This window comes from Malaclemys terrapin, chromosome 8 (assembly GCF_027887155.1).
Source record: "Malaclemys terrapin pileata isolate rMalTer1 chromosome 8, rMalTer1.hap1, whole genome shotgun sequence".
Classification (NCBI taxonomy): Eukaryota; Metazoa; Chordata; order Testudines; family Emydidae; genus Malaclemys; species Malaclemys terrapin.
In genome coordinates, this window is record NC_071512.1 from 29,774,818 (window position 1) to 29,801,680 (window position 26,863).

Below are 26,863 nucleotides of genomic sequence, written 5' to 3' on the forward strand. Positions count from 1 at the left end.
CAGTCCAAAATTATTTACCTAGTATGTCTATTCCACTCTGCCCCTTCCTGAAACATATTTGAGTCAAATGACTCTGAAATATATCCTGATCACCTTTCTCAAAAGAGTAGTCCATTAAAGGCAACTAGACACCTGAATAAAGCAAGCAGAAGTCGGCCCTAAATCTACAAAGGTTAGAAAAGTAAGTTGATGTTAACCTCTAGATATTCGGAGTTTGTCTTTGACAGGAATAAAGAAAAGATGAGTTATTATACTGTGCGCTAAGAGGATTTCCAAAGAAGTTTGATCAGCACTGAAACTACTATTTAGTTTAATTCCACTGGAACCACTAATGCAACTACCAAGCAATGGCACATCACAAAACAGTGTGGAGCACAGTGTGGATGTGCTATGATCTGTGTATATGCATCATTTACTGCACTCTGAGTAGCAAGCATTACATGTGCCCTTCATTATCACTAATGGAATCCCAAAGTCAATGACCAGTCATAAATGTCTATTCTAAATAAAATGTATTGAAGGCACCCTGCCCAATGTCTTTTACACAGGTTTCTGGGGAGACGAGGAGTGTCAAAAATGCAGTTAACCTTTAGAGATAAAAATATTATCATCAATTGTGTTGATTTAGAACTTAATCTGTTTCAATTAAATTTACCAACTGAGATTATATATTTCCTCTGACTAGTTTGTTACATGTTTTATCAATACTATTTTTTTTCTTTAACCCTATAGTATTTCCCCAAGTGATGGTCCCCTACGGTGCATGTGTATGAAACCTTTGTTGGGAATGCTAGTACTGCTATAACCCACCCGCTATGGTATTTTATTTTTGATAACTACATCTTCTCTATTTTTAGTTTGCATTTTTCTCCTTTCTCATAGGGAACAGCTGGAAGGTATTAAGAATAGCTCTGCAACCCTTGTCACATAGGATGAATAATATGTTTGAGATCAGAGAGATCTAGGAGAGGGAAAGAGAGAAATAGGTGAAGAAATTAAGGGGTACATTTGTGTGGTTTTTTTACATTTTCCCTCAGTCTCTCTCCTCCTGCCCCCCAAATCTGAGATGTGAGACTGAAACACAGAGTAACATCAATACACAATAATGACAGACTATATCTGGGCAGAGATCTTTGACCCTAGAACTCATTTCCCGTCTTGCTTTTACAGAGCACTGATTTTGATGAAACTCAGGATGAACTGAAAGACTCATCTATTTTACCAGAATTTTCTGTCAGGGAAGAAAAAAGTGAGAGTGTGGTAGGGTGGAAGAAAAGGAGGAGTTGAACAAAGTTATGAGTAAGGAGGGACAGAATGTGCAAAGGAATGAATAGCCGGTCTGGGTATGTAAGAAACTCTGTCTTTTGGAAATACATACAGAGTGAGCAAATCACATTGGAAACAGAAGAGAGTTGATAACCAAGAACCCAGAGTCTACAGCAGGATCTGAAAACCCTTCTTCATCCCACATATACTTTAAACTACTGATTTAATATGATTGTAGGAAGGTTGACCTGGATTGTGTATGAAGATTTCTATTGGACAACTCTATCTTAAACTCTAACACAGAATTCATGAATAAGGCAACGACTAGGAAGGGGGATAACTGTGCATACTCTACAGACCCTATAATTCATGTCTGCTGTTTGAGACGTTTTGAAAAAACTTTTTCTCAGCAAAATTTAGTACAATTATTACCCTGATTTATGAGCTATATTAGAGGGAGGGGAGTGGAGATTTCACAGAATTTGATTTGACGCCTGAAGTGACAATGGGTCAATTATGTTTGCTTGAATTTATTGAAATATTTTGAGGAGAATAATGTGTAGCATTTTAGTAGATATTATTATTCCTTACAAGGGAATGTGTAAGAATTGAGGGGGGCAAAGGGGAATTCCTTTCCAAAGGAAATCAAATGAAACTTTTTTTAAAGAAATCTTCCAGACTACAGGTTATTCCTTTTTTCATATTTTTAAATTGGTTTATGATTAAATAAATAAAGACTAGAGTTTAGATATATGATGGATATAGGGTGGCCACTCACACACTCCTGGAATACCCGACATTCCGGTAATTCCAGGAACAGTGGTGCTTACCCTTCCCACCATGATCCTGCCTCCCTTGGCATGACCTTGCACACATGGTGCATGAAAGGTTATGTCTCATGAGGATGCCATTTTAAAGAGTGCACCACCCCATCGGCATGACCTCACATACATGGTGTTTGAGAGGTCACACCAGCGAGGGCAGAGAAACATGTTCTTCATTCTGGCATCCCGCTTCTGATACCGGAACAAAACCACATTTAGTTTTGTCTCAGTTCTGGATGAGGGACAAACATTAGAAAATCAGGATTGTCCTGTTTAAAATTGAATGATGTCCTGACTAAATCGATTAGAATAGTCTGCATGTATCTAAATTAAGTCTGCAAAATCCAGTTTGTTTTGTGAACACCATTTTGAAACTGTACTCAACTATATTGGATTGGGATTCCAGGAGGTGTCAGGATACATTTTTGCACTTAGCAGAGGGCTAACAATGGAGAGCAACCAGCAATCATGACCTTGGATGGCCTTCCATTCAAATGAAAGCCTTCTAGGACAACGAGCTGGCTGCAGCCTAAGGGAACCATCTTTTAACAGTCTGAACTGCAAGGGGCCATAACTAAGCAACAAATCACCTAATTAGGGACATGAACTCAATAAGAAGTCACCTGATAAAAGTGTGTGTGTGTGTGGGGGGGGAGGTCTGGAATCTTATAAATGGAAGGATCTCCCACTGGCCATTTTTAAAAAAGAGTTTAGAAGAAGGCAACATTGCACAGGAGGAGGGTCCAGGGACCATGAAAGGACCCTGACAAAAACTTGAAGGGCTCTCAGGGTAGTGGGCAAATAAAGGAAAGGTTTTATGTGAAGGTTTTTGTTATTTTTCCATAGATCTGTATATCTTTTGTACTTTGTCTGTGAGTAAGGGGTGATGGGTCTAGAAATTCCTTTGCAAACTCTATGCATTACTTGCTTTCACTGTCACAGTCTCTTAAAGGGGAAATAGTAATCCAGAGAGTCTGCAGCATCAGTGGAACTCTAAGAGCGTGCAAAAGCTACTGGGAGTCCTGGGTGAGCTGCTGCTATTATCAGGGTCTAAGTATTTGGACTGAGGACTCCACATCTGTCAAAAAGGGGAACTAACCAGAGGATATACACTCCAAGAGTGTGGCTAGAAGGCCAGCTCCAGGACTCTATCCAGCCCCAGCCAGCCTATAAGCATGAAGCCATCCAGTGGGTGGATTCAAGCATGAAAATCTGGAGAACCTCCACCAGGGAGAACTCTTAAGGTAATAACAAGATATATATTCATCATCATATTTGTTATCTGAACTCAGATCACAGGAAGAAGGTAAATTAAGCAGTTTAGGACTTTCTGCCCTTGTAATTCATTGCACTACTAATGGTAGCCATTGTTGGCTAACTAAACCTCAGCATACAATGACTTGATACCAGAAAGGGTTAAAATCTCTGTGCAGGATGTTATTTCTTAAAATAATGGTATTTGCCAATTGTACAGAATTAAGAATGTCCTGAACTAACACAAAGCTGAAGTAATTCTCGAAGTTTTTGTTGATCTCTCTTCTCTCAATGTCCCTTCTCTAAAGTCAACCCTACACAACCAAAATAACCTTTTCCAGCCACTGCTTTCTCCCATAAACACCAATTTAACCCAAAGTCAGTTATCTATAAAGCCTGGATGACAATGGGCAAATGTAAACAGATGGCAGGGTCCCAAACAGAAAGAAGTGGTGAAACATGGCTCTAAGCCATTGGGGTATTCCATCAGTGCATTCTTTGGGCATCAATGCCATCCTTTTCATGATTTGGACCGCCAGGTATGATTATTAATTAAGTTTGAGAGTCACTTTGTAAACAAGTAGACTTTTTCCTCTTCTATATTAATTTCAGAAACCTGCCCACTTTGGGCCATTCTTAGAGATTTACAACTTCTCTAAAGAGGAGATTGAAGACTGCTTTGTTTGTACTGGAGATCCATGAGGTTATTGCATGCAGTGAAAACACTCAACTTCCCTAAATAGTACAATGTGCTCCAGGCTGGAAAACTTGATGAAATACTGTTAGACACTCAAAGCCATTACATATTTTGGGCCCGGGGGGGCTGATTAATAATAAAAAGTATGTAATATTATTTTCAGTTTCAAAATATTTTTCATGCAGAGGAAGAACTACAGACACATTGATAAATACACCAGTCTCCATCTAGCCCTCAAGGGTTAATTTTATGTTATTTTTTAAGCATATTGTTTTCTTCAAATGAGGTACATTAGACAGATGCTACGTTGATACAATAAACAGCAATGCCAAATCTAATAAATTAAGAAAAAGAGAACCACATGCAGAGATTTTCAGATGAAATCAGGTAATGACAGGAAAGAAAAATGCAGATCTGTTAAAATGTTTTTTTAGTTCAATGTTCAAGGTGTAGAGAGATTCTGAGCAGGAGGAAGCCTGACTTTATGCTGCATTCGTTGTACAAATGCATTTGAGCACGGTGAGTTGAATATATTTAATTTTTTTTGTAGAGTCACTTAGGCTTTAAATAAATCTGTATTCCACTATACAACCCAGACAAAGACTCATATGCTGCTGGGGAGTCAGAAAAAAAACTGGATTAATTAAAATATTCAGTACACTGTTTGTTAGAATGAAATGTCATATTTAAGTACTTTGCCGTATGGTTCTCCAATTCACTTACACCAAACTGGCTTACAGAGGCTTGTTGATTACCAACAAGGAAAGAACAGCAAAGAAGATGCATGTGCTCGTTACAGGTGCCACTGCTATTTAAAGATCAAACTCATCTACAAGGTGAAAATGCTGTAATAGTGCAAGCGTATTTCTAACAGGCATTAACTGCACCTCATGGATCTTCATGACATAAGTATCGTGCTGTGAGCCATAGTGCCTGGAGTGAGTTAAATCCCTATTATATCAAGGAAGTCTAGATTCTTTATTCAGGAGAGCTCACTGCTTTCTCAGTTCGTGGTAGATTAAGTTACTGCATTTATTGTGTTGGGTTGTTGGGCTTTTTTACTTTTTAATAGCAGATTGGTTGGAACTGGAGAACAAATAGAATGTGAATGGCTAGTGGAACAGTACATACAAAGAATGGATGTGGGCGGCAATACACATGCACTGAAATATCAAATATGCTGCCACAAACTTTTTTATCTAGATATGTGCCTTTTTGTCATAGGATCCTGACAAACACTGAATGTAGCCAGCAGTCACAGCCACCAGTCTGGGCTGACACAATGTGAGTTGACTGTGAAAGTATAGTCTTGATTTGGACATCTTTGCTGTCACCGTTCTGGAATCTAGGCATGGCAAAGCCATCACAACCACTCTAAATGTTGGGTGGAATGAAATTGATGGCTTTACGGTAAATGATACCATCAGCACATTGCTATCTCCTGTTCCACAAGCTACAGCAGGAATTTAAGCAGGCCTTAATTCATCAAAATATATTAATATGAGCTATTTATTGTAATCTCAGGTCTGTCATTGTGACATGTTGACATTGTGCACACTGCAGATGTCCCTGGTACCTATATCACCCTTCTTTGTTGTGAAAAGCTTCAAGTTATATAGTCAAAATTACTATGAGAAAACACAGATTAGAGATGAATAACATACAAATAACACACATGAAAGAACTGTGGAACAGCTATATATCACGGAGAAGCAATTTACTGAAATTAATAATTTGTAATGAATCCTGGCAGACTGAAATCAAAGGTATTACAGACTAAATGATTTTTTAGATTAATAATAGTCACATTATAGCTGCAAAACAAATATTCAGTGTACAAGTTAGTACACACAGGAAAATAAATTTAATAGCACTCATCTCTTTTACATATGGGGGCTTGGAGACCATGGGTAAGCTCAGAATTTGCTTCCTGAACCGCCTTTCTGTGAACAGCTGTTAGTGCACATGTATCATTCACAGGGCTGGCTCCAGGCACCAGCTTACCAAGCAGGTGCTTGGGGCGGCCACTTCGGAGAGGGGCGGCACGTCCAGCTGTTCGGCGGCAATTCGGCAGACGGTCCCTCACTCCTGCTCGGAGCAAAGGACCTCCCGCCGAATTGCCGCCGCAGATCGCAATTGCGGCTTTTTTTTGTTTGTTTGTTTGGCTGGTTGGGGCGGCCAAAACCCTGGAGCCGGCCCTGATCATTCATAGTTTTTGGGACAGTACTTCTGAGAACCATATTATAACATGGTGCTAAAACATCCTGGCAAATACACTATGGGGAGGGAGAATATTCAGTGAGTATGCAGGGAGAGCAAGTCTCTCTATTTCAGCTTATGTCCATCATCTTTGCAGAGATTGTATGAAAAAGTATTATTTTTTGAAATGCAGGTATTTTATGATCTACACACTCAAGTGTAAATAATAAGGCTAACACTTTCCAGCACAAATCCAGGCACTGCTGTAGTATTGTTTTCATCTTTATCTTGTATGAGGGCTTACCCATTCTCTCTCCTGTATATATACCTAGAGATTGATCCTGCACCCATTGATTCAACGGCAGAACTCTCAATGACTTCAGTGAGTCCCATAGTTTGAGGAACTGCCCTCTTCTTTTTGCATTTAATGGAGTTCATCTGTATCTCAGGGGAAGACATGTAGATCAAGCCTCAAAATTCAAGTAACCCATTAGTAACAATTTCAGGAATTGTTTTAAAAGTTCTTTTAGAATTTCTCTGTAAAATACTATGTCTGTTTCTGACACAGGAAATGTTGTCTTGTCATATGTAGCTGATGATTTCTTTTTTAAGATTATGGGGCAATAATCTCTTTAGTCCTAGCAAACACTAGATACTCAAATGACTGCAAATGCCAGGCAAAAATACCACACAAGATATTTTTGGTTGCATTAAATGGCTTAATCTACAGATAGTCTCTAATTTTCAATATCATTTTTTTCTTTGGGTTTACAATTTTAGGCAAAGATAATAAAACTCAAATCAAAGTAAAAAAATGGAACAGAGATATTAATGAAATCTACACTGGGAATATCTGAAATTTAGAATGTTATGCAATTCTGAAACTTATTTGTGAAGAGGGCTGGCAGGCCATAAATGGATTTTTTTTTTTTAAATGGAATCATGAATTGTTCCTATGTGATCTTCTCACCAATCTTTCCTTGACAACAGCTAATGCTTGAGCTGTTGCTGCATGTTTTGTTATTGCCTGTCCCAGATGACTCTTGGGAGCTGGAGTCGTGCCTCCTTTGCACTGTAAAGTACTGTGTGCAGTTAGGTTGCTACATGCCTGATTTTCTTATTAAGACATAAATAACAAATATTTAAGAAAAAGAAAATTAGAAGAGTGAGACTTTAAGGACCGTGGGAACTATATCACTAGCACTTGTAAATACATGTGAAAATAGAGATACCTGGAGAGAAAATGGGAACATTTTTTGACTCCACTGAAAAGCACATGTGCAAAAGGGTTTTTGGGGGGAGGGGGGGGGAGAACATGGAGAAAACAAACAAATAAGATATGTTCTATCAAAATAAATAGAGACTGTCCCTCGTAATCAGGAAGAGGAAATATGTATGTAGTAGCAACCACAGTAGTTAAAATATTGAACAGAACCTATATACTGAAGTGGAAATTCTCTGTGGAAACCTCTTCCGCTAACTTGCAAAAAAATCTTTATTCACCATGAGATCTCCTTTGCCCTACTATTCTGTGTACACACAGAACAAGAAAAGGTGACTGAATGTAGATGCGACAGATAGGACAAAATGACTCCAAGTACATATCCTCCTATAAGACAGCTTCTAGCTGTGTTTTTACAAGCTCCACTCAGAGTTGTGTTTAATTAAAATAAAGGGTGATACATGCCATTGTGCAATGTTATTCTGATAACTAGTGTACCTAACAATTGAAGACACTAAAGTTCCCGTTTAAGAGAGTTATTTTAGACTGACATAGAGAATACTACATGTGGGGCTTACAGTCTCTTTTACCACTTTGACTACTAATTTTTTCAGTCATTCAACCCTGTTTTGGGAGAAGTTAAAGAAAAACGGAGGCCGTCTTTTAACTTAGCTTCACTGCGAAAAGGAAGAGGAGTCAGTCAAGGCTATCCTTTCAGGGTTTTTAAAAGAACATATACAGAATGTGGGCATATTTGAACCAGCTGGAACTTAGTTAATGTTTGATTTTCTTTTAAACAGATACCAGCATCTCTCTCACGTGGTCGTTATGACCACAACAGAACAGGGGCACAGGGCTGACATGAAAAGCTATTTCTTTTCTAAAGAAGGTAGTTACGAAAAGGGAGCAGAGGCCAGATCAGATATTTACTCTGTGTGCTACTATCTATGCCATACCCCCCAAAAAGGGCTGTGCCACAGAAACTTGGGAAACAGGGGAAGAACACCAGGCCTCCTTGCGGTGACGGTGCAGTAGTGCAGCTAGTGGTTGCCATTCATTTCAATACAGAATATTATTTACCTTTTTTGGTGTGAGGGGCAGGTGATTCTTCTATTTTTATAATCCCCTCTCCACACACACACTCATTTTTATGGGGAGAGAAATGGGGGGATTCAGTTGAAAACCAAGTTACTCCCGCCCCAGCCCTCTGCCGGGTGGAATTAGATGTACCATTGCAGGGTGACAAATGGCCTCATCTGATTGGCAGAATGAAAATAGGGTGGAGCCAACATACATATAAAATATAGTTCCTCTCCAGCAGGGAGAGGAGGTTGAGAAGCTCCTGTGAATCTCTTCTCTGTTGAATCTAATTTCAATTCCTGATTCCTTCTGTCTTTGTAATGTTTTGCATGCAGAGGGGAGGCCTGAAGTTTATTATTTTGTTACTCCCCAGGCCATCTGTATATTAATCTACTTATCTTTAGCAAACCAGACTGTAAATAATGCCCTGTTCATGAGACCCGCATGAATGATTGCATTACGAGACTATTACAGATTGCCAACTATGAAACACAGACTATCCAAACATAAGCTGGCTCCGACCCTCCAGTACCCTGGCCACACAGCAACCTTATAGAGCTGTCACCACCTCAAGGCAGTATAAATGTGTTGAAGTCACAGCTGCAGTTCATAGGTTTGCCAGCCTCCATTAGCAATAGAATGATGCCACCTAGTAGCTATTCTGTTGTATCTTTTACAGAGATGCTTTCTGAAATTGTGAAAGATCACTGCTAAGGGATACAGGCAGTACAACTCCCTCTGACACTTCACAGACACAAAGGGAAGTGTCAGTTAACAAAATACCCCTCTGTACTGACAGAGGCTCAGAGCAGTAGTTCTCAATCCGTAGCCCAATCAGCACACAGTTGCGGTCCATGTAGCTGTACAGATAGAATATATTTTGTGCGGATATAAAGGTAGTGTATGCCTATCTATTTAAATGAGAGAGAGAGTGAACTGCATATACATCTGCACTCAGAGCTACTGCTGAGACAGCCACAGTGCAGCCTCAGACCTCAGGGACGCCATAAAGCAGCAGCAGCAATGCCGATCTAGCTACAGTGTCATTTTAACAGCTTCCTAACAATGTTAAATCTATCCCAGGACATACGCTAAGTAGTTTTTCGCCATCGTTTGCCAACAGCTAATTCAGGATCTCTGTTCTTTGCCACAATCTTCACGGCTTGGTTATTAGGCAATGGAGGATGTGCTTTCATGTAGTGATTATTGTTTTGGTGGCAAATCAACAGTGAAGGTAGATAGTTACCTGGCAAAGAGGGGGGGTTCTCACCTTGCTTTAATAAATAAATAAATCAAATCAAATCAGATTACCATTTGCTGACTCAGCAGATTCTTCAGCTCAAGCCAACACTTGGATGCCCCATTTTACTCTTGTTTGGAAGAGTGTATGTTTATATTTTTATTTTATATGCACACACACATATTTAGGGTTGCCAACTTTCTAATGGCACAAAACCAAACACCCTTGCCCCGCCCCTTTACCCTTGCCCCAAGGCCCTTCTTCGAGGCCACGCCTCCACTCACTCCATCACCCCTCCCTCTGTCACTCACTCTCCCCCAGTCTCACTCACTTTTACTGCACTGGGACAGGGGTTGGGGTGTGGAAGGGGGTGAGGGGTGCAGGCTCTGGGTGAGCCAGGGATGAGGGGTTTGGGGTGCACAAGGGGGCTCCTGGCTGAGGAGTTCGGAGTCTGGGAGGGGGATCCAGGCTGGGATGCAGGATGAGGTGAGAGCTCTGAGATGGGGCCAGGGATGAGGGGTTTGGGGTGCACGAGGGGGCTCCAGGCTGAGGCCAAGGATTTCAGAGTGCAGAAGGGGGCTCAGGGCTGGGGCAAGGGGTTGGGGTGTGGGAGGGGGTGTGAGATGCATGTCTGGGAGGGAATTTGGGGGCGGGAGAACGCTCAAGACTGGGGCGGGGGTTGGGGTGCGGGAGTGGGTGAGGGGTGCGGACTGCAGCTGGATGGCACTTACCTCGGGCAACTCCCAGAAGCGACTGCCATGTCCCTCTGGCTCCTAGGCTCGGGGCGGCCAGGTGGCTCCACGCACTGTCCCTGCCTGCTCCTGTTGGCTGCGGTTCCCCACCAATGGGAGCTGCAGAGTCGGTGCTCAGGGCAGAGGCAGTGTGCGGAGACTCCCTGGCTGCCCCTATGCCTAAGAGCCGGACACGCCGGCCACTTCTGGGAGTCACGCAGAGCCTGCCTTAGCCCCGCTGCGCTGTTGACTGGACTTTTAGCGGCCTATTAAAATCTCCGGATTGCTTTCAATAGTCACCAGGAGATCAATGCCGATTTCAGTAGATTCCTGAGTCTCCCGGCCAATCCAGGAAGGTTGGCAACCCTACTACATACTATATATATGGCAGAATGCGGGTAAAACAGAGCAGGGACATACAATTCTCCCCCAAGCAGTTCAGTCACAAATTTAATTACTGCATTGTTTTTTTTTATATATATATATATATGTATATATATATATATATATATATATTATATACACACACACACACACACACACATATATCCCTATAAAAACAAATCTTCATGTACATACATATGTGCATGCATGCACAGGCGCACACACACACAAAGCTGTTATGAATTTAGTGGTTGTACAAAGGTGCTGGATTGCCAGCCTGGAGTTCTGTAGTCAGGTTTTTATCCACACACAAGTACACCACAGACAGCAGCTGAGGTAGTGTCCTCAAACCTGACATGTGATCAACATCTCTCTGAGTAAGAGAGTAGTTCAGTCTCCAGACCCTTTTATCCCTTGCCCCTTCTGTTCATGTAACAATTACTGGTGGAGGGATAGACACACACACTTTTTTTTTTTTTTTTTTTTTAAGCCAGTGACAGTTCCTAGGTAGAACATATAGGAATGAAGGAAATCTTCATGGAAGGTTTCATGCAGATCTATACATTTTTAAATGTTAGTATCAAGGACAGGTTTGTTGATGATTGTTTAAAAACAGCAATAGAACTTCAAATCCTTTTGAATGGGAGCAACAGAATAGTAGCATCAAACCTGATTCAATAAAACAATACTCAGCTTACTTTAAAAGCCTCAGAGATGCCTTGAAAAACGAACAATAGAGAACAGTTAATCGGCAGATGGCATCAGAGTTCTCAGACTCTTCACCTTGGAATATTATTTTATCTTTTACAGAGGGACATCTTCCAACCATAGGACACCACCAAAGAGTGAAAAACATTTCCATTACCTGGCAGAACTGCATAGCTATTAAGCAACAAACCAAAACAAAACTGTCAAATAATTAACAGAAGCCACCTCGGTACTGTCAAATTAATTAAAACAGAATGTCAATACGGTTGAACTTTGTGACTGCATAATGGTGTTTCAGTGGAAGATAAATGCTGAGAAAAAAAATGAGGTAGACACAGAAAACAAATGAGGAGCTGGAGACAGTTTTCTAGACATAATATATGTTTCTATTGACATTATCATACTAAATGATTTATTTTCTTTAAAAAGTAGGCCAAGGCAGAAGGGCAAGTCCAGCAGCAGATCTGTACTGCTGTAATTTTAGTTTTGAAACTAAATTTCAAAATATTTGATTTAATGTTTTCACTATACTGAAATCTGATGGCAAGTTCTGGGTCAACTCTAGGTTTCCCTTACATTTGTACAGAATATAGGTTCTGCAGGATTTTTCCCTGGTGCTGTACCAACCATGGTGCCTCAAAGACTGATTTTCATGCATCAATCCTTGGCCTTGATTGATAACTGCCAAAAAAAAACAAAGTCAATCAATCAGTACCAGTTGTGGTTCTGATCATGTTTCTGACATTTGTGCACTGGGAGCTGGACTGATACCCTCAGCTGGGTTACTGAACAGTCAACAAATGGCAACAAAATAGTAACAGGTTTTTTTTCAGCTCTTTGTGGAAAGAGGTCAGAAAAAAACAAAATTAGTTTGAGACAAATTTAATGAAAATTCATACTTTTCAGTTCACCTTCTTTTCTGTTAGCCATGTTTCACTTGCCTGAGATTTGTGTATACTCACATTTCTGATATAGCCAAACTATGTGTTTTTAATTGCCATAGTTGTAGAAGACATACAGCCAGATGAGCTAAAACACCTTTTCTTCTAAGTTGTGAAAACTTGTGTGTCTAAAATTTAAATTTTTCATCCCAATCTAAATTTGTTGCCTAAATATGACTCAGCACTGCTACTGATCAGGGTCATTATGAACTGGTGACTAAGAAGTTCCATGTCTCTTACCAATCCCCTGACCTATATAACTAGAGCCCTATGAATTCATGGTCCATTTTGGTCAATTTCACAGTCACAGGATTTTTAAAATAGTAAATTTCATGATTTCACCTATTTAAATCTGAAATTTCACGGTGTTGTAATTGTATGGGTCCTGACCCAAAAAGGAGTTGTAGATTGCAAGGTTATTGGGGGGGGGAGGGGGCGGATTGCGGTACTGCTACCCTTACTTCTGTGCTTCTGCCTTCAGCGCTGGACCCTCAGTCAGCAGCAGCCGCTTTCTGGCTGTCCAGCTTGAAGGCAGCAACACAGGAGTAAGGGTGGCATGGTATGGTATTGCCATCCTTACTTCTGCGCTGCTGCTGGTGGGGCACTGCCTTCAGAGCGGGGCACCTGGCTAACAGTGCTGCTTTCCAGCCACCCAGCACTGAAGAGAGCGCAGAAGTAAGGGTGGCGATACCGCAACCCCCCTAAAATAAACCTGTAACCCCCCCTGCAACTCCTTTTTGGGTCAGGACTCCCAAATGAGAAATGCTGGTGTCCCCCATGAAATCTGTATAGTATAGGGTAAAAGCACACAAAAGACCAGATTTTGCACGGGGAGACCAGATTTCACAGTCCGTGATGCGTTTTTCATGGCCTCTATATATGATCTAAAAAAAACCCACTACAGTAACTCCTCGCTTAAAGTTGTAGTTATGTTCCTGAAAAATGAGACTTTAAGCAAAATGATATTAAGTGAATCCAATTTCCCCATAGAATTAATGTAAATGCGGTTCCAGAGAAATTTTTTTCACCAGACGAAAAACTATATATTATATAGATATACACACAGTATATGTTCTAAACAAACAATTTAATACTGTTCACAGCTATGAATAATTGTGAAACTTGGTTGAGGTGATGAAGTTAGAGGATGGAAGAGGGAGGGATATTTCCCAGGGAATGCCTTGCTGCTAAATGATGAACTAGCAATCGGCTGAGCCCTCAAGGGTTAACACATTGTTGTTAATGTATCCTCTCACACAAGGCAGCACGAACATGAGGGAGGGGAGACAGCATAGCAGACAGAGACAGACAGACACATACCTTGTGTGTGGGAGGGAGAGAGAAAGATGCACACTGCTCCTTTAAGTAAGCTGACCCACTCTTAAGTGCATTGTCTTTTTAAGTTCATCAGGAAGTTGAGAAAGCAGCTGCTGCCCCAAGCGCTCTCTGTCTCTCTTTGTCCATCCGTGTCCCCTCCCTGCTCTATATGGAGAAGCGGTAAGTGGGGTGCAGGAGCAGGGGGGAGGGGAACACCCTGACATAAGCCCTTCCCTTTCCCCCTCCTGCACAGCAAGCAGGAGTCTCTGGGAGCAGCTCCAAGGCAGAGGGCAGGAGCAGCACATGGCAGTGGGGGGAGGGACAGCTGAACTGCCTTGATAGCCTACTGGGCGGCTGCAGCACAGGGAATTTAGGGGATTGGGGAGCTGATAGGGGGAGCTGATAGGGGGGCTGCCAATCCACCCTGATTACAAGCCACCACCAACTAGCTGCAACGGGCTGCTCTTCCTGCAAACAGTGGACAAAGCAGGCGGCTGCCAAATGACGTTAGAAGGGAGCATTGCACAACTTTAAACGAGCATGTTCCCTAATTGGTCAGCAACATAACAATGAAACAACGTTAATAGGGACGACTTTAAGTGAGGAGTTACTGTACCTTTTTCTCATCAGCTTAGAAAGTTCTCCTGTGAATCAACAAAGCGATTACAGCAAGAGTATGTTGATTTCTGTTGAAATGCTGATTCCTGATTGGTTGGTTCCCTGTATATATTTTGTTATTTATTAATATACTTTAATAACTCAACAGCCAACACACAATAAAAAAAAAAAGACATGAACCTGTGATTCCTTATATGATTGGTACAAAGAAGATCACTTACGGTAAGTTAAAATTTGCCTGACTGCCACTCCTACTCTGGCTAATAAGTGGAATACCAACAGCCAACCCGTCTGCGGTTGTTCTCCAATAAAGGATAAAATACTCCAGTTGATGTGTCTGATTTTTAACTTGAATTTGGTTCTCTCTCTGCAGTTTGAAAGATTTTCCCTCTCCTCCATCCCCCCACCCCAATTGGAGCAGGAGTGGCATTCTCTTTCCATCCCTGCCCTGTCCCACTGTGTGGCCTTTAGAAAGCCACTTATCCTCTCAGACTAGTTTTCCACATCCAAAAAACTGGTATCATCATTGAATGAGAGGTTAAATTAATGCACCCAAAACATTAAGAGATCCTCAGATAAAAGATGCTATGTAAGTGCAAACTATTGTTTTGAAGTGGTCCTCTTAAGTATTGCTTGTTTTGAAGCCCGAAAGTTTATTTGTATAAATTATGTTACTGTTAATGAGTGTAACTCATTAAAGAGTGTATTAAAATAAAATTCTGCAGTTAAGATGCTATGCTGAGTAACTCATTGTGACAATTTTCTTTTAATGCCGCTAAGTGCTTTGAAGACCGACAACTTACAGGTATGATAATACAGACAGACAGAGGGAATGTTTACAGTGCCTTAGTTTTGCTGGAACCCACATGAATGTATGCACACTGAGAGTCTGTAAGAAGTTTAAAACAGCTCTTGCTTGTCAGATGGCAGCCAGAATATATCATTAGGCAGGCCCAGTGCCATAGAGCAGTTGGTGGCTAGGGCTAGAGGGGGGCTCACCCTGACCCCTGCAAAAATCTCTCTCCACCTTGTCATTGGCAGGTGAAGTCCCACATCCGGCAGCACCAGGAGGGCATTGAGGAGGAAGGCCCTGGCTACACGACAGATTCCCAGCAGGCGTAGATAGATTCCTCACCCCTGGGAAGAGGTGATGACTCCTGTGCAGTGCTTCTCAGGAAGGTTGAAGTTTGAAAAGTGCGGTTTGCAGAAGGCTTTGCTGGACAGGCAGACTCAGGAGCTGCATCTGGAATGGGCCATAGGGGAAGAAGGAACTATGGTGTCTGGGGAACCCCAGCAGGTGAGTGGGAGAGATCTGTCCAAGTGGAGATCCCGGAAGGTTCTCTATATAAGGAGGATATGAGGCTGGTACGGAGTCCCTGCAGTGGGGAAACTGACATCATGAGGTGACAGGGAGAGGAGGAGAAGGTGTGTCCCAGAGAAGGGAGGGACGATCCTGGGGCAATTGAGGAGGAGTCACAGGGTAGGGAGGAGCTCCTGAGGGGACTGTGTGGGGGGGAGGTGGGGGGGGTGGAGAGACTCTCTGGTATGGGAGGTGATCCTGAAGCCCCATATTAGGAGGTGTTATGGCTAGGAAGGAGATGGGGAGAGCATTGACGAGGGAGGGCCTCAACTGCATGCAGATACATGCGTCAAATGACACTGTGGCAGGCTCCTCCAAATCCATGAGCGGTGAGTGAACAGGCCAGAGCCACGCTCAGCCCCACAGAACAGGAGCTGCCATTACGGGGTGAGTAAGAGGCGGGCTCAGTCACTCCAAAGAATATTTTCACCAGCCACCTATGCCCAGTGTTGCAAATGCTACTAGAACAGAACAATATTCTGATTTATACATTGTCTTTCATACTGAACCTATCCCAAAGTAAGGGATAACATCTTAAGAGCGGGGCAGGTGTTATGCACTCAACAACTGCTCCAAAACAATATAAAAAATCAGAAAGATTGTTGATCGAGAAAATAGCACTATCACCCACTTTTTTGACAAGCCAAACATATTTAGCCACCAGACACAAATGGGTGGGACCTGTGTTATTGCATTTCTTTTCCCCCCTTTCTGTTGCTATGACAGCTCTAGGTACAACATTCACAAACCAAGGGCTGGATGTTCTGATCCTTTATACCATTAAGTGAAAGCATTTTCAAAGTAGACTGAAAGTGGCAACAATAGTGAATGTGCTATTTTAAAAACCACATCAATGTTGACTTTACATCCAATACTTCAGTGTTTTACTATTAAAATCAGCAAAAAGAACAGGAGTACTTGTGGCACCTTAGAGACTCCTGTTCTTTTTGCAGATAAAGACTAACATGGCTGCTACTCTGAAACCTATTAAAATCAGAACATTTGAGCTGAAAAATTTGGGTAATAAAGCTTCAGCACATCTAGCTGGGACTGTAGAATTGGATAAGGACTAGGAAGAAAAGGATCCTTTTGGTCCTTAGGGTTCCTATTGACACAACTGACAATCTCAATTCACAAGTGAAAAAGTATTAGTAGATTCCAGTCCCTTATTCTCTGCTATATCTTTATCCTGTACAAAATTGTGGTTACTTCAGCTTTAATCTTGGAAATACTACACAAAATGTGTAAAAGGAAGGATGGTCCAGCGGCTAGGTTACTAGAATGGGATTTGGGAGACCTGGGTTCAATTCCCTGCTCCATCAAAGACTGCCTGTGACATACTGGGGAAGTCATGTAATCTCTCTGTGCATCAGGTTTTCTTCTGTAAAATGGGGATAAACTTCTCCACCTCACAGGAGTGTTGTAAGGATATATATATTTGTGTATATATATATATATATATATATATATATATCCAACATTGTGAGGTTCTCAGATAATCATAGAACTGGAAGGGACCTTGAGAGGTCATCTAATCCAGTCCCCTGCACTCAAGGCAGGACTAAGTATTATCTAGACCAGGGGTTCCCAAACTTGGTTCGCGGCTTGTTCCTGGCAGCTGCGAGTCACTTTGTTTACCTGAGCATCCAGAGGTATGGCCGCTCCCAGCGGCTGCTGTTCACCATTTCCGGCCAATGGGAGCTGCAGGAAGCGGCACAGGCCGGGCCACCACTTCCTGCAGCTCCCATTGGCTGGGAACGGCGAACTGCAGCCACTGGAAGCTGTGAGCGGCCATACCTGCAAACACTCAGGTAAACAAAGTGTCTCATGGCCCACCAGTGGCTTACCCTGAACAAGCCGCGAATCAAGTTTGGGAACCCCTGATCTAGACCATCCCTGACAGGTGTTTGTCCAACCTGCTCTTAAAAATCACCAATGATGGAGATTCCACCACCTCCCTAGGCAATTTATTCCAGTGCTTAACCACCCTGACAGATAGGAAGTTTTTCCTAATGTCCAACCTAAACCGCCCTTACTGAAATTTAAGCCCGTTGCTTCTTATCCTATCCTCAGAGGTTAAGAACAACAATTTTTCTCCCTCCTCCTTGTAACAACCTTGTATGTACTTGAAAACTGTTATGTCCCCTCTCAGTCTTCTCTTCTCCAGACTAAACAAACCCAATTTTTTCAATCTTCCCTCAGAGGTCGTGTTTTCTAGACCTTTAATAATTTTTGTTGCTCTTCTGTGGACTTTCTCCAATTTGTCCATATCCTTCCTGAAATGTGGTGCCCAGAACTGGAACAACAATACTCCAGTTGAGGCCTAATCAGCGCGGAGTAGAGCGGAAAAATTACTTCTCACGTCTTGCTTACAATACTCCCTCTAATACAGCCCAGAATGATGTTTGCTTTTTTTGCAACAGCGTTACACTGTTGACTCATATTTAGCTTGTGGTCCACCATGACCCCCACATCCCTTTCCACAGTATTCCTTCCTAGGCTGTCATTTCCCATTTTTTATGTGTGCAACTGATTATTCCTTTCTAAGTGGAGTACTTTGCATATGTCCTTATTGAATTTCATTCTACTTACTTCAGACCATATCTCCAGTTTGTCCAGATCATTTTGAATTTTAATCCTATCTTCCAAAGCACTTGCAACCCCTCCCAACTTGGTATCATCCGCAAACTTTATAAGTGTACTCTCTAGGCCATTTTCTAAATCATCTATGAAGATATTGAACAGAACTGGACCCAGAACTGATCCCTGCAGGACCTCAGTCATTATGCCCTTCCAACTTGATTGGGAACCACTGATAAATACTCTCTGGGAATGATTTTCCAACCAGTTATAGTATCTCCATCTAGGTTGTAATTCCCTAGTTTGTTTCTGAGAAGGTGATGTGAAACAGTATGAAAAGCCTTACTAAAGTCAAGGTATACCACATCTACTGCTTCCCCCCATCCTTTCACCCTGTCAAAAAAAGCTATTATGTTGGTTTGACATGATTTGTTCTTGACAAATCCATCCTGACTGTTATTTATCACCTTATTACCTTCTAGCTGTTTGCAAATTGATTGTTTAATTATTTGCTCCATTATCTTTCTGGGTACAGAAGTTAAGCTAACATGTCTGTAATTCCCTGGGTTGTCCTTATTTCCCTTTTTATAGATGGGCACTATATTTGCTCCTTTCCTGTCTTCTGGAATGTCTCCCGTCTTCCATGACTTTTCAAGATAATTGCTAATGGCTCAGATATCTCCTCAGTTAGCTCCTTGAGTATTCTAGAATGTATTTCATCAGGCCCTCGTGATTTGAAGACATCTAACTTGTCTAAGTACTTTTTGACTTGTTCTTTCCCTGTTTTAGACTCTGATCCTACCTCATTTTCACTGGCATTCACTATTTTAGATGTCCAATCGCCACCAACTTCTTGGTGAAAACCGAAACAAATAATGGGATAGAAGACCCTAAGATAGCTAGACAGAATACAGATAATTGTAAAGTCCACTTTCCACAGTAACTAGGGTCCAGTCATGCAGCTAACAGCAACTTCCCGAAGTTCATTTATGTTTTGTACAACTGTATCATGAACTACAGGCCTAATCCTCATCCCACACTGTATACTGGTACCTAAAGAAGAGTTACTCCTGTGTAAAAAGAGAAGAATCACAGACAATTAGATTAGATGCTGATGTAACAAACAGGAAGAAACATAACTAACAGATAATACTCCTAAAGCTCCAATGCTCTGCTTGCAGGGGCACTCCCTCAACTGCATACCCAGAGTGATGTTTTCACAATAGATAAATAAATAAAGATAGATAGATAGATAGATAGATAGATACCTAGATCTTATATAGTGCTTTCCATCAGTAGATCTCAAAGCTCTTTACAAAGGAAATCAATATCATTACCATTTTACAGATGGGGAAACCATAAGGCTAAGAGACAACCTGTCAATGGTGGTAGCGATTGCTGATATTTTGACATGACTGGGTGTCCAAAACAACTTTTTTTAATCACCATTCAGAATGAAACATACTAGAGGTGTGAGAAAAAGTCTAGACAGCTATTCATCAGGACAGCAAGGTCCGTTACAGTGTCAGTAGATTACACACCATTCCTTTAAATGAAAACAAAAGTGGGTGGGGGTTTTTTGGGAGGTGGGGAGGTATTTCTTTCTTTTCCACAAGTCTCAGAGTAGTGACATTTAACCACCAGTTTAAAGAATGAGAGAGGGTATGCTCATTTTTCCTCAGGAAGCACACCGAATTTCCTGCTTTAAGCACACTGTATAATTAAGAACCAACAAATAATGAGTACCAGGATATACAAGTCTATTAGAGTGTTGGCAGTGCTAAAGACTCATGCTGTTTTACTGTGAGCTCCAATTGAAGAGGTGATTTATGGAGGACACTTTTTCATTAAGTAATAGCAAATGGTTTTCACCCTCTCAGTAGCAAGCAATCTTCTGGGAGCAGCACATTGATATTGAAGTCCTTTCCTGGGGAGGAGTGTTTCAAGGACTTTGGGTAGATCATAAAATGACAATCACTTACTCAAGGTCAGTAAAACAAGGGCAAATGCAACCGGAGGTTAAACAGAAGGCACTTGGGATACATAAAATTGGTCTTTTAGAGAAAGAACACAATTGCTTTCAAAGCACACAGGCTGTTTAGTAATACCTTTGTAGAGACTAAAAGGTGGCCAGAGTGTCTCCAGGCATCACACACTGCCACTGCTACTGCTGCATTCTCTATGTTTATTACTGCCTCTAAACAGTTAACTTATTGTCACCCACATCTTCTAGCCTTGCATATTTCCTCAGTTCCCACAGTCACTCTAAATACTCCTTCCTCAAACAGAGCATATACAAAAGGCTTCATTATAAAGCAGCAAAGGCACAAGTAATGCTTGTGTGTCAGCAAACATCACAATAATATTGGTACCTAATCATTTCAATTACCAGCTTCCCTGTCCTCTAGAAGAAGAGCTGAACATAATTACATTGGCACTCTTGCTACTGCATCTGCTTTCTCCTCAATTCTCCATGGCTGATTACCACAGCCTTGTTTCTGCTAAGAGGGATTTCTCTAGTGCAGTGCTGAGCAGGGTGGGAAATATCATAATTACAATACTTTGCATCCCTGAAACACTTGTCTAAGAATCTCAAAATATGTTAAGAACATTTAAAGAATTCTCATGACATTAATGGGAACTACTATTCCCATTTTACAGATGGGGAAGCTGAGTGACAGAAATTAAGTGACTTACCCAAGAAGACATTAAATAATTGACAGAGCCAGGGGGGCGGGAAAACAACCTTGGGGTCCTGATTCCCCAAAATCAATTCATAATTCTCTCAAATGTTTCCTGCAACCATGATAAAACCACCCGTATGCGAAGATGTCATCACAAGGAACCAGTTGAATATGAGGGAAAGTTACCATTAGAGCTTCAGGTTAAGCTCTTCCACATGCCAAGCAAATACTTTGCTGAACAGCTACACACATGGGTCAAGATTCAAGGCAAGCAGACAAAAAAACACTTTTATTTATATAGTGTCTATCTGCAAAAATATATTGATTTACAAGAACTACAGTTCAAGAACCAAGTATGATGGGAGATTAAAATAAAACTTTAAGCCACAATTCAATCCATGTGCTGTGCTGAAGGCCATAACGCCAACTCACAACACCTCAAACACTTTCCTCAACCACTAAAAACTCTCTACCAATTCTTTGATGCCACCTCACCAAATCAAAAGCCTGAATGAAGACATATCTTGCAACATGCCAGAAGATCAATACTCTTGAGACACAGTTCCATAGTTCTCAAACTAAGGAGGAGGGCTGTTCCACAGCGCTGAGACCATAGGCAAAGATATAAAAAGGCCATTCATGCCCTAGCGTCCTACAACAGCCTCAGCAAGTAATATGTGATACGCTGGTAATCATATCATCCACACACATGCCATGCTCTCTCAGCAGACATGACAGGGAGCTGTGTAATAAGTCTTCCATTTTTTTTCAGGTTGAGATAAGCTGGATATAGAAACAAAGCAAGTCAAAGCCAAGCACATTTGCTCAATGATAATCAATTAATGGCTTCTCTTAATTAGTTTCTTCCACTACCTTACATAGTGGGATGCCACCCAAAGAGACACACCACCCCAAGTAGGCAGCCTGGGAGGCTGTCATCTTGGGGCTTTGAGGAGTAACAATTGCTATAGCACTACTGGAGAAGGTTCTTCCTAAGGATTTGGCAAGCTCCAGTATTCGGCTCAAAAGAGTGAGACCACAGGCTTTCCCCATCCCTGATCTCTCTGGGCAGTCTACCACCATCTTTCTTATGGGGACTCCATCAGGAGAAGATCTCGGACTTCAGGCAAGATTCCTTAGCTGCATCTTGGCAGGGTGATATGCTGAATCAACCCATCTTCCATATGCTCTGGTCCCAACAGATCCTTGGCCAGCAGCACATACTTTGAGCAGCACCAGTAGATTCTGGCTCTCAAGAATGGTGGCAGTTGCCCCTGACTTGAGTCCCACAGAGCTCATCACATGTGCATTTTCTGCTGCTAAGTACTACAGCCTGGTTTTGCTGGTGAAATCAAACAGGCCTACAATGTACAAAACAACTATATTGTTATTATAGATCCTCATATGCAATACATGCACTTGGCAGTATCTCCACAGTGAAAACTGGTATGGTAGCCTTTATTTATGCATCTCAAAAATATGGAAGTCACTCTATGTGCAATGAAATGTCCTCTTAAAAAAAACCTGAAATTTTATATTCTTCTCTTGCTCATTTTTCAAGTAATGCCAAGTTTAAATAAACCAGCTTTGCAAAAATCACATTGGTCTCCATCTGCTTCCCTCATTCATCTCCTATAAGAGCCAGGAATTGGAGAGGTGTCAGCTACCACTTTTACCCACACAGGAGCCTCATGCACTCTGACTGACATCAGTCATGTTATGTGCTATGATGCGTCATGCACATCATCAGTCACTTTACGTGAGCAACATTAACAAGCCAGATGCAATCACAGGACAGATACTTCAACATGGGGCATTAGCAAACAAGTACAGTTATACCTATGAAAAATGCTGTTAAAACAAGATGATTTTTCATAACTAGCTCTTCTTATCTTTTCCTTTTTTCAGTTAACCAAACTTTCATCAATGGACTGTTTTGGAAACTGTTACTTATGTTGAGTAGTACTGTACACTCCACAAAACTACTCGGGTATGGTAAAAGCAGGGCTGGCTCTAGGCACCAGCTTGTCATGGAGGTGTTTGGGGCGGCCACTCCGGAGAGGGGCGGCACGTCCAGTTATTCGACAGCAATTCGGCGGACAGTCCCTCACTCCGGCTCGGAGCGAAGGACCTCCCGCCGAATTGCCGCCGCAGATCGCGATCGTGGCTTTTTTTTTGGTGGGCTGCTTGGGGCAGCCAAAACCCTGGAGCCGGCCCTGGGTAAAAGATGCATCTTAAGTAACAGGTAAAGAATAAATCCCTAGCCTGGTCCAAATTTCTAGCACACCTTGGTATATAACGTTACAAAAGGCTGTACTTCAGGGATGCTTGATAGCTTGACAGACAGCTAAAGAGAAAGATATACTACATCTCCAAACATTTAAGTGCCATTTTTAGAAAACAGCTTTACCAGAAGAATAGTTTAAGCTTTACACATATTCAGTACAAAAATAATGTCTTGCCTCCCACAGCAATAGCCATTATCCAAAGAATACAGAATATTCTACCCTAAAACCCAGCAGAGGGCGGGGGAGCACAATAAGTACTAATAATTATACTTACTACTACATGATTTATTTAGTATAGATCACTCTCTTGTGCCTTACATGTCTCAAATTGGTCAATTCAAGATATCAGTAGGAATTCAGATACCACACTTGTCTACACTGTTATCCACTAAATCAAAATGAAGCCCTGTTAATTTTAATTAGAAATGGTCTCCAGCTGTAAAGCTTTCACATGGATCAGGATTTCAAATGCTGCACATTTCAAAAGCATTAGTATTAGGTGTTTGTTTTGGGCTATTATATTAAAAGAGGGATTTATAAAATTCAGTTGTGGGTTCGTATTTCAAACATACCTGAAATTTGGGGCTCTTCTTGTGAAGCCAATCTCCACCCTGAATATTATTTTGAGGTATAGTTAATTTTCTATATAAGACAATGTCTTATATTATGAACAATTATATTAAAATTAGTAGCTAAATATAGTTGTTAAATGCTATTTGCTAATTTTATTATTCACAAACACTTAACAAAAGAGTAGAATGGAAAGTGTGTTTTGATGTAGTCCAGCTAATATTCTCCCCCCAAAATTACATTCTTTCCCAGGAATTCAACAGAAAAAGGGTTAGGAACTGTGAAAATGAATCGGTAAGGAATCCGGCCAGTTTTCCACAACCATATAATCCTTCATTACTATCATTCCCCCAAATTAACATCACACACACACACACACACACACACACACACACACACACACACACACACACACAGAAACAGACAATCACTAGGACATCCATTCAGCAAAACTACTAAGCACACGCTCAATTTTAAGCATGGATTACAAAGGTACATCTACACTTACAACTGCAGGTAGAGAACAGACACTGCATGCCCAGCTAGCATGGGTATAACGCACATCTTAGACAAATAGACCAGACTAAGCGCCCTACATACCTGAACCCCTAGGATATATACACTGTTTGGCTCTCTACATGCCCCAGCAGTACCTTCCATTCTACATTGGTATTTTAGCAGTATAGTATCCCACTGCCTCCCTGCTGCTGGAACCTTTCCCCACCACAGTGAAAGGCTCTGGCAGCAAGCAAAGGCTCCAGCACGGGGGAGGCAGTGAGGAAAGTCTCTGGTGGGGTTGGGGGGCTGCCAGAGCCTTTCACTGCCATGTAGTGCCTGTACTTCACATACCAACATAAGTGTAAGTGTTTGGGCAAAGGCGGAGACTTAACCACACTAAAGTTTAAACAACTAGCTCTATCCCCCAGGATGCCTTCCCCTGTACCCTCCATCTCGCAATACTCTCTTTATGGCCCAGTTTCCACCATCCTTTCCTATCAATTCTCTATGTCCCTTACCTTGTGTCCCTTCTCAACATCTTCTATCCAACTCTATTTAAATCTCTTCGGGACAGATTTTTAAAGGTATAGAGGCAGCTAGGGGGATTTTCAAAAGCACCTAGATGCTTTTGAAAATCCTACTGGGCAGCTAAATACTTTTAAAAAAATTGGCCCTAGCAGCTTTAAGTTTTAAACCTAGAATATTACCAGGCTTTAAAGTTTCATATGAATTAAAGACTCCACCTTTGTCTGTCTTCCACAAAACTTCCCTCAGCTCCCTGTAAAACCTTGCAAGTTTCCCCCAGGTTTCCCTTACTTCCATCTATCAACCCCTAACATCCCATCCCAAATTAACTCCCCTGGTCCACACCAAAGATGACATACCTAAGCCAAGAGACTGGGGAATGGAGAAAAACCGTCCAACAGTATTTTACTGACAATGCAGACAGTACAACAAAATGGTCAGTTTCCAATTTATCCTTGCAGACTGGGTCTATGTCAAGGAAATTCTTGACCATGTTTCTTGGGGCAGGGAAAAAGAGCAACTCATCCTGGACAATCTCTTGGTACCTCTGCTGTATCAAGCCTACAGTTAACCCCTTCCCTGCCTTAGGATAAGCTCCTTTTACTTACACCACTATCCCAGTCCTATCTTACACCCAGCTAACAATTTAAAATATGTATATGCTCTGACCAATCCATTGCTTTGCCAATAATGCATTTATATTCTCCCCACACCAAGGTCACCAGCACACACAAAGTAATCCCAAACCCTGCAAGCTCAGTTAGATAAAGCTATAACAGTGATAAGGACCCGATAAAGAAAATACGTGTTACTAGTGTGCACAAAGAAATGTTCAAAGTTTAATGCTATTACATGCAACTGGTATGTTGCCAAGCTGAAAAAGACAAAAAAACCTAAAAGAAAAAAAGGCATCTAAAACTGAAGTTACAGTGAAATAAAATTAATTATCCCCTGACTGTTAATAGGCTCATCCAATGAGCACTGCCTTTTAATAATGGTAAATTTTCCCATATGTCAAGTGTAATAGTTTTCCATTATCTTCCCCCCTTACGAAGTATAAAATTGTAAAAATGGACATTTACTGCAAACGTTCTAGAAAAGAGTGCAGGAAAACTAACATAATTACCCTTTTGGCTACCAATTTCTAGCAAATAGTATCTGCAGCTCACAGGTTAAAAATCATGGTTTTCAATCAGCACTGGAAACTGAAATGTTTTTCTCCCATATCGAAAACATCAGAATTCTTGGAGTTGCCTAGATCTATCCAGTTTTCTTTGTCATTTTAACTCAGTGGAAGATGTACCTTCTAATATGACTAGTATGCTTCTTTTACCTGTCCATGGTGACATCTTATTTTGAAGAATAAACTCTATGAACTAGCTAACAGCCTTCGGATCCAATTGGGGTTTTCTTGACACCTGAGTGCCCACACACTTCCTCTTCCTAACACACACCAGAAAGCCTCAGATGAAACGTAAGAGAAATGTGTCATAGTACATCCAGAAAGTGCTTGTTTAACAGTTAGCAATAAATGAGAAGAAAATATTGATTTAAAAAAAAACAGGCTTTCCAGAGAAATCAAAAAGGATTTAAAGTAAAATCTTCACTAGTAAAAGAATATTATATTCATGTCTGTGCTTTGCATAATTCTAGAATACTTTGCTTAGAATGAGAAAACCCAATGAGTGTAGAAGTTTCTAATGTGAAGTGAAACAACTGACAGATATAGAGTGAAATCTTGTGTCAGGATCTACTAGCACAAATCCTCAAGCCCTTTTAGAGTCTCATGGGGGCAAGGGGCCCTCATGAGTGGAACCTGGCAAAGCACTGTGGCATTGGTTTTAAACATGCATATTACCTAGGGTTACCATATTTCA

At 41.3% G+C, this 26,863-nt stretch overlaps 1 protein-coding gene across 1 annotated transcript in view; it reads right to left on the minus strand.

Moving 5' to 3' along the window:
• The window catches only part of SLIT3 (slit guidance ligand 3), a 779,517-nt gene that overhangs the window by 400,284 nt on the left and 352,370 nt on the right, over positions 1 to 26,863 (minus strand). The window lies entirely within an intron of this gene.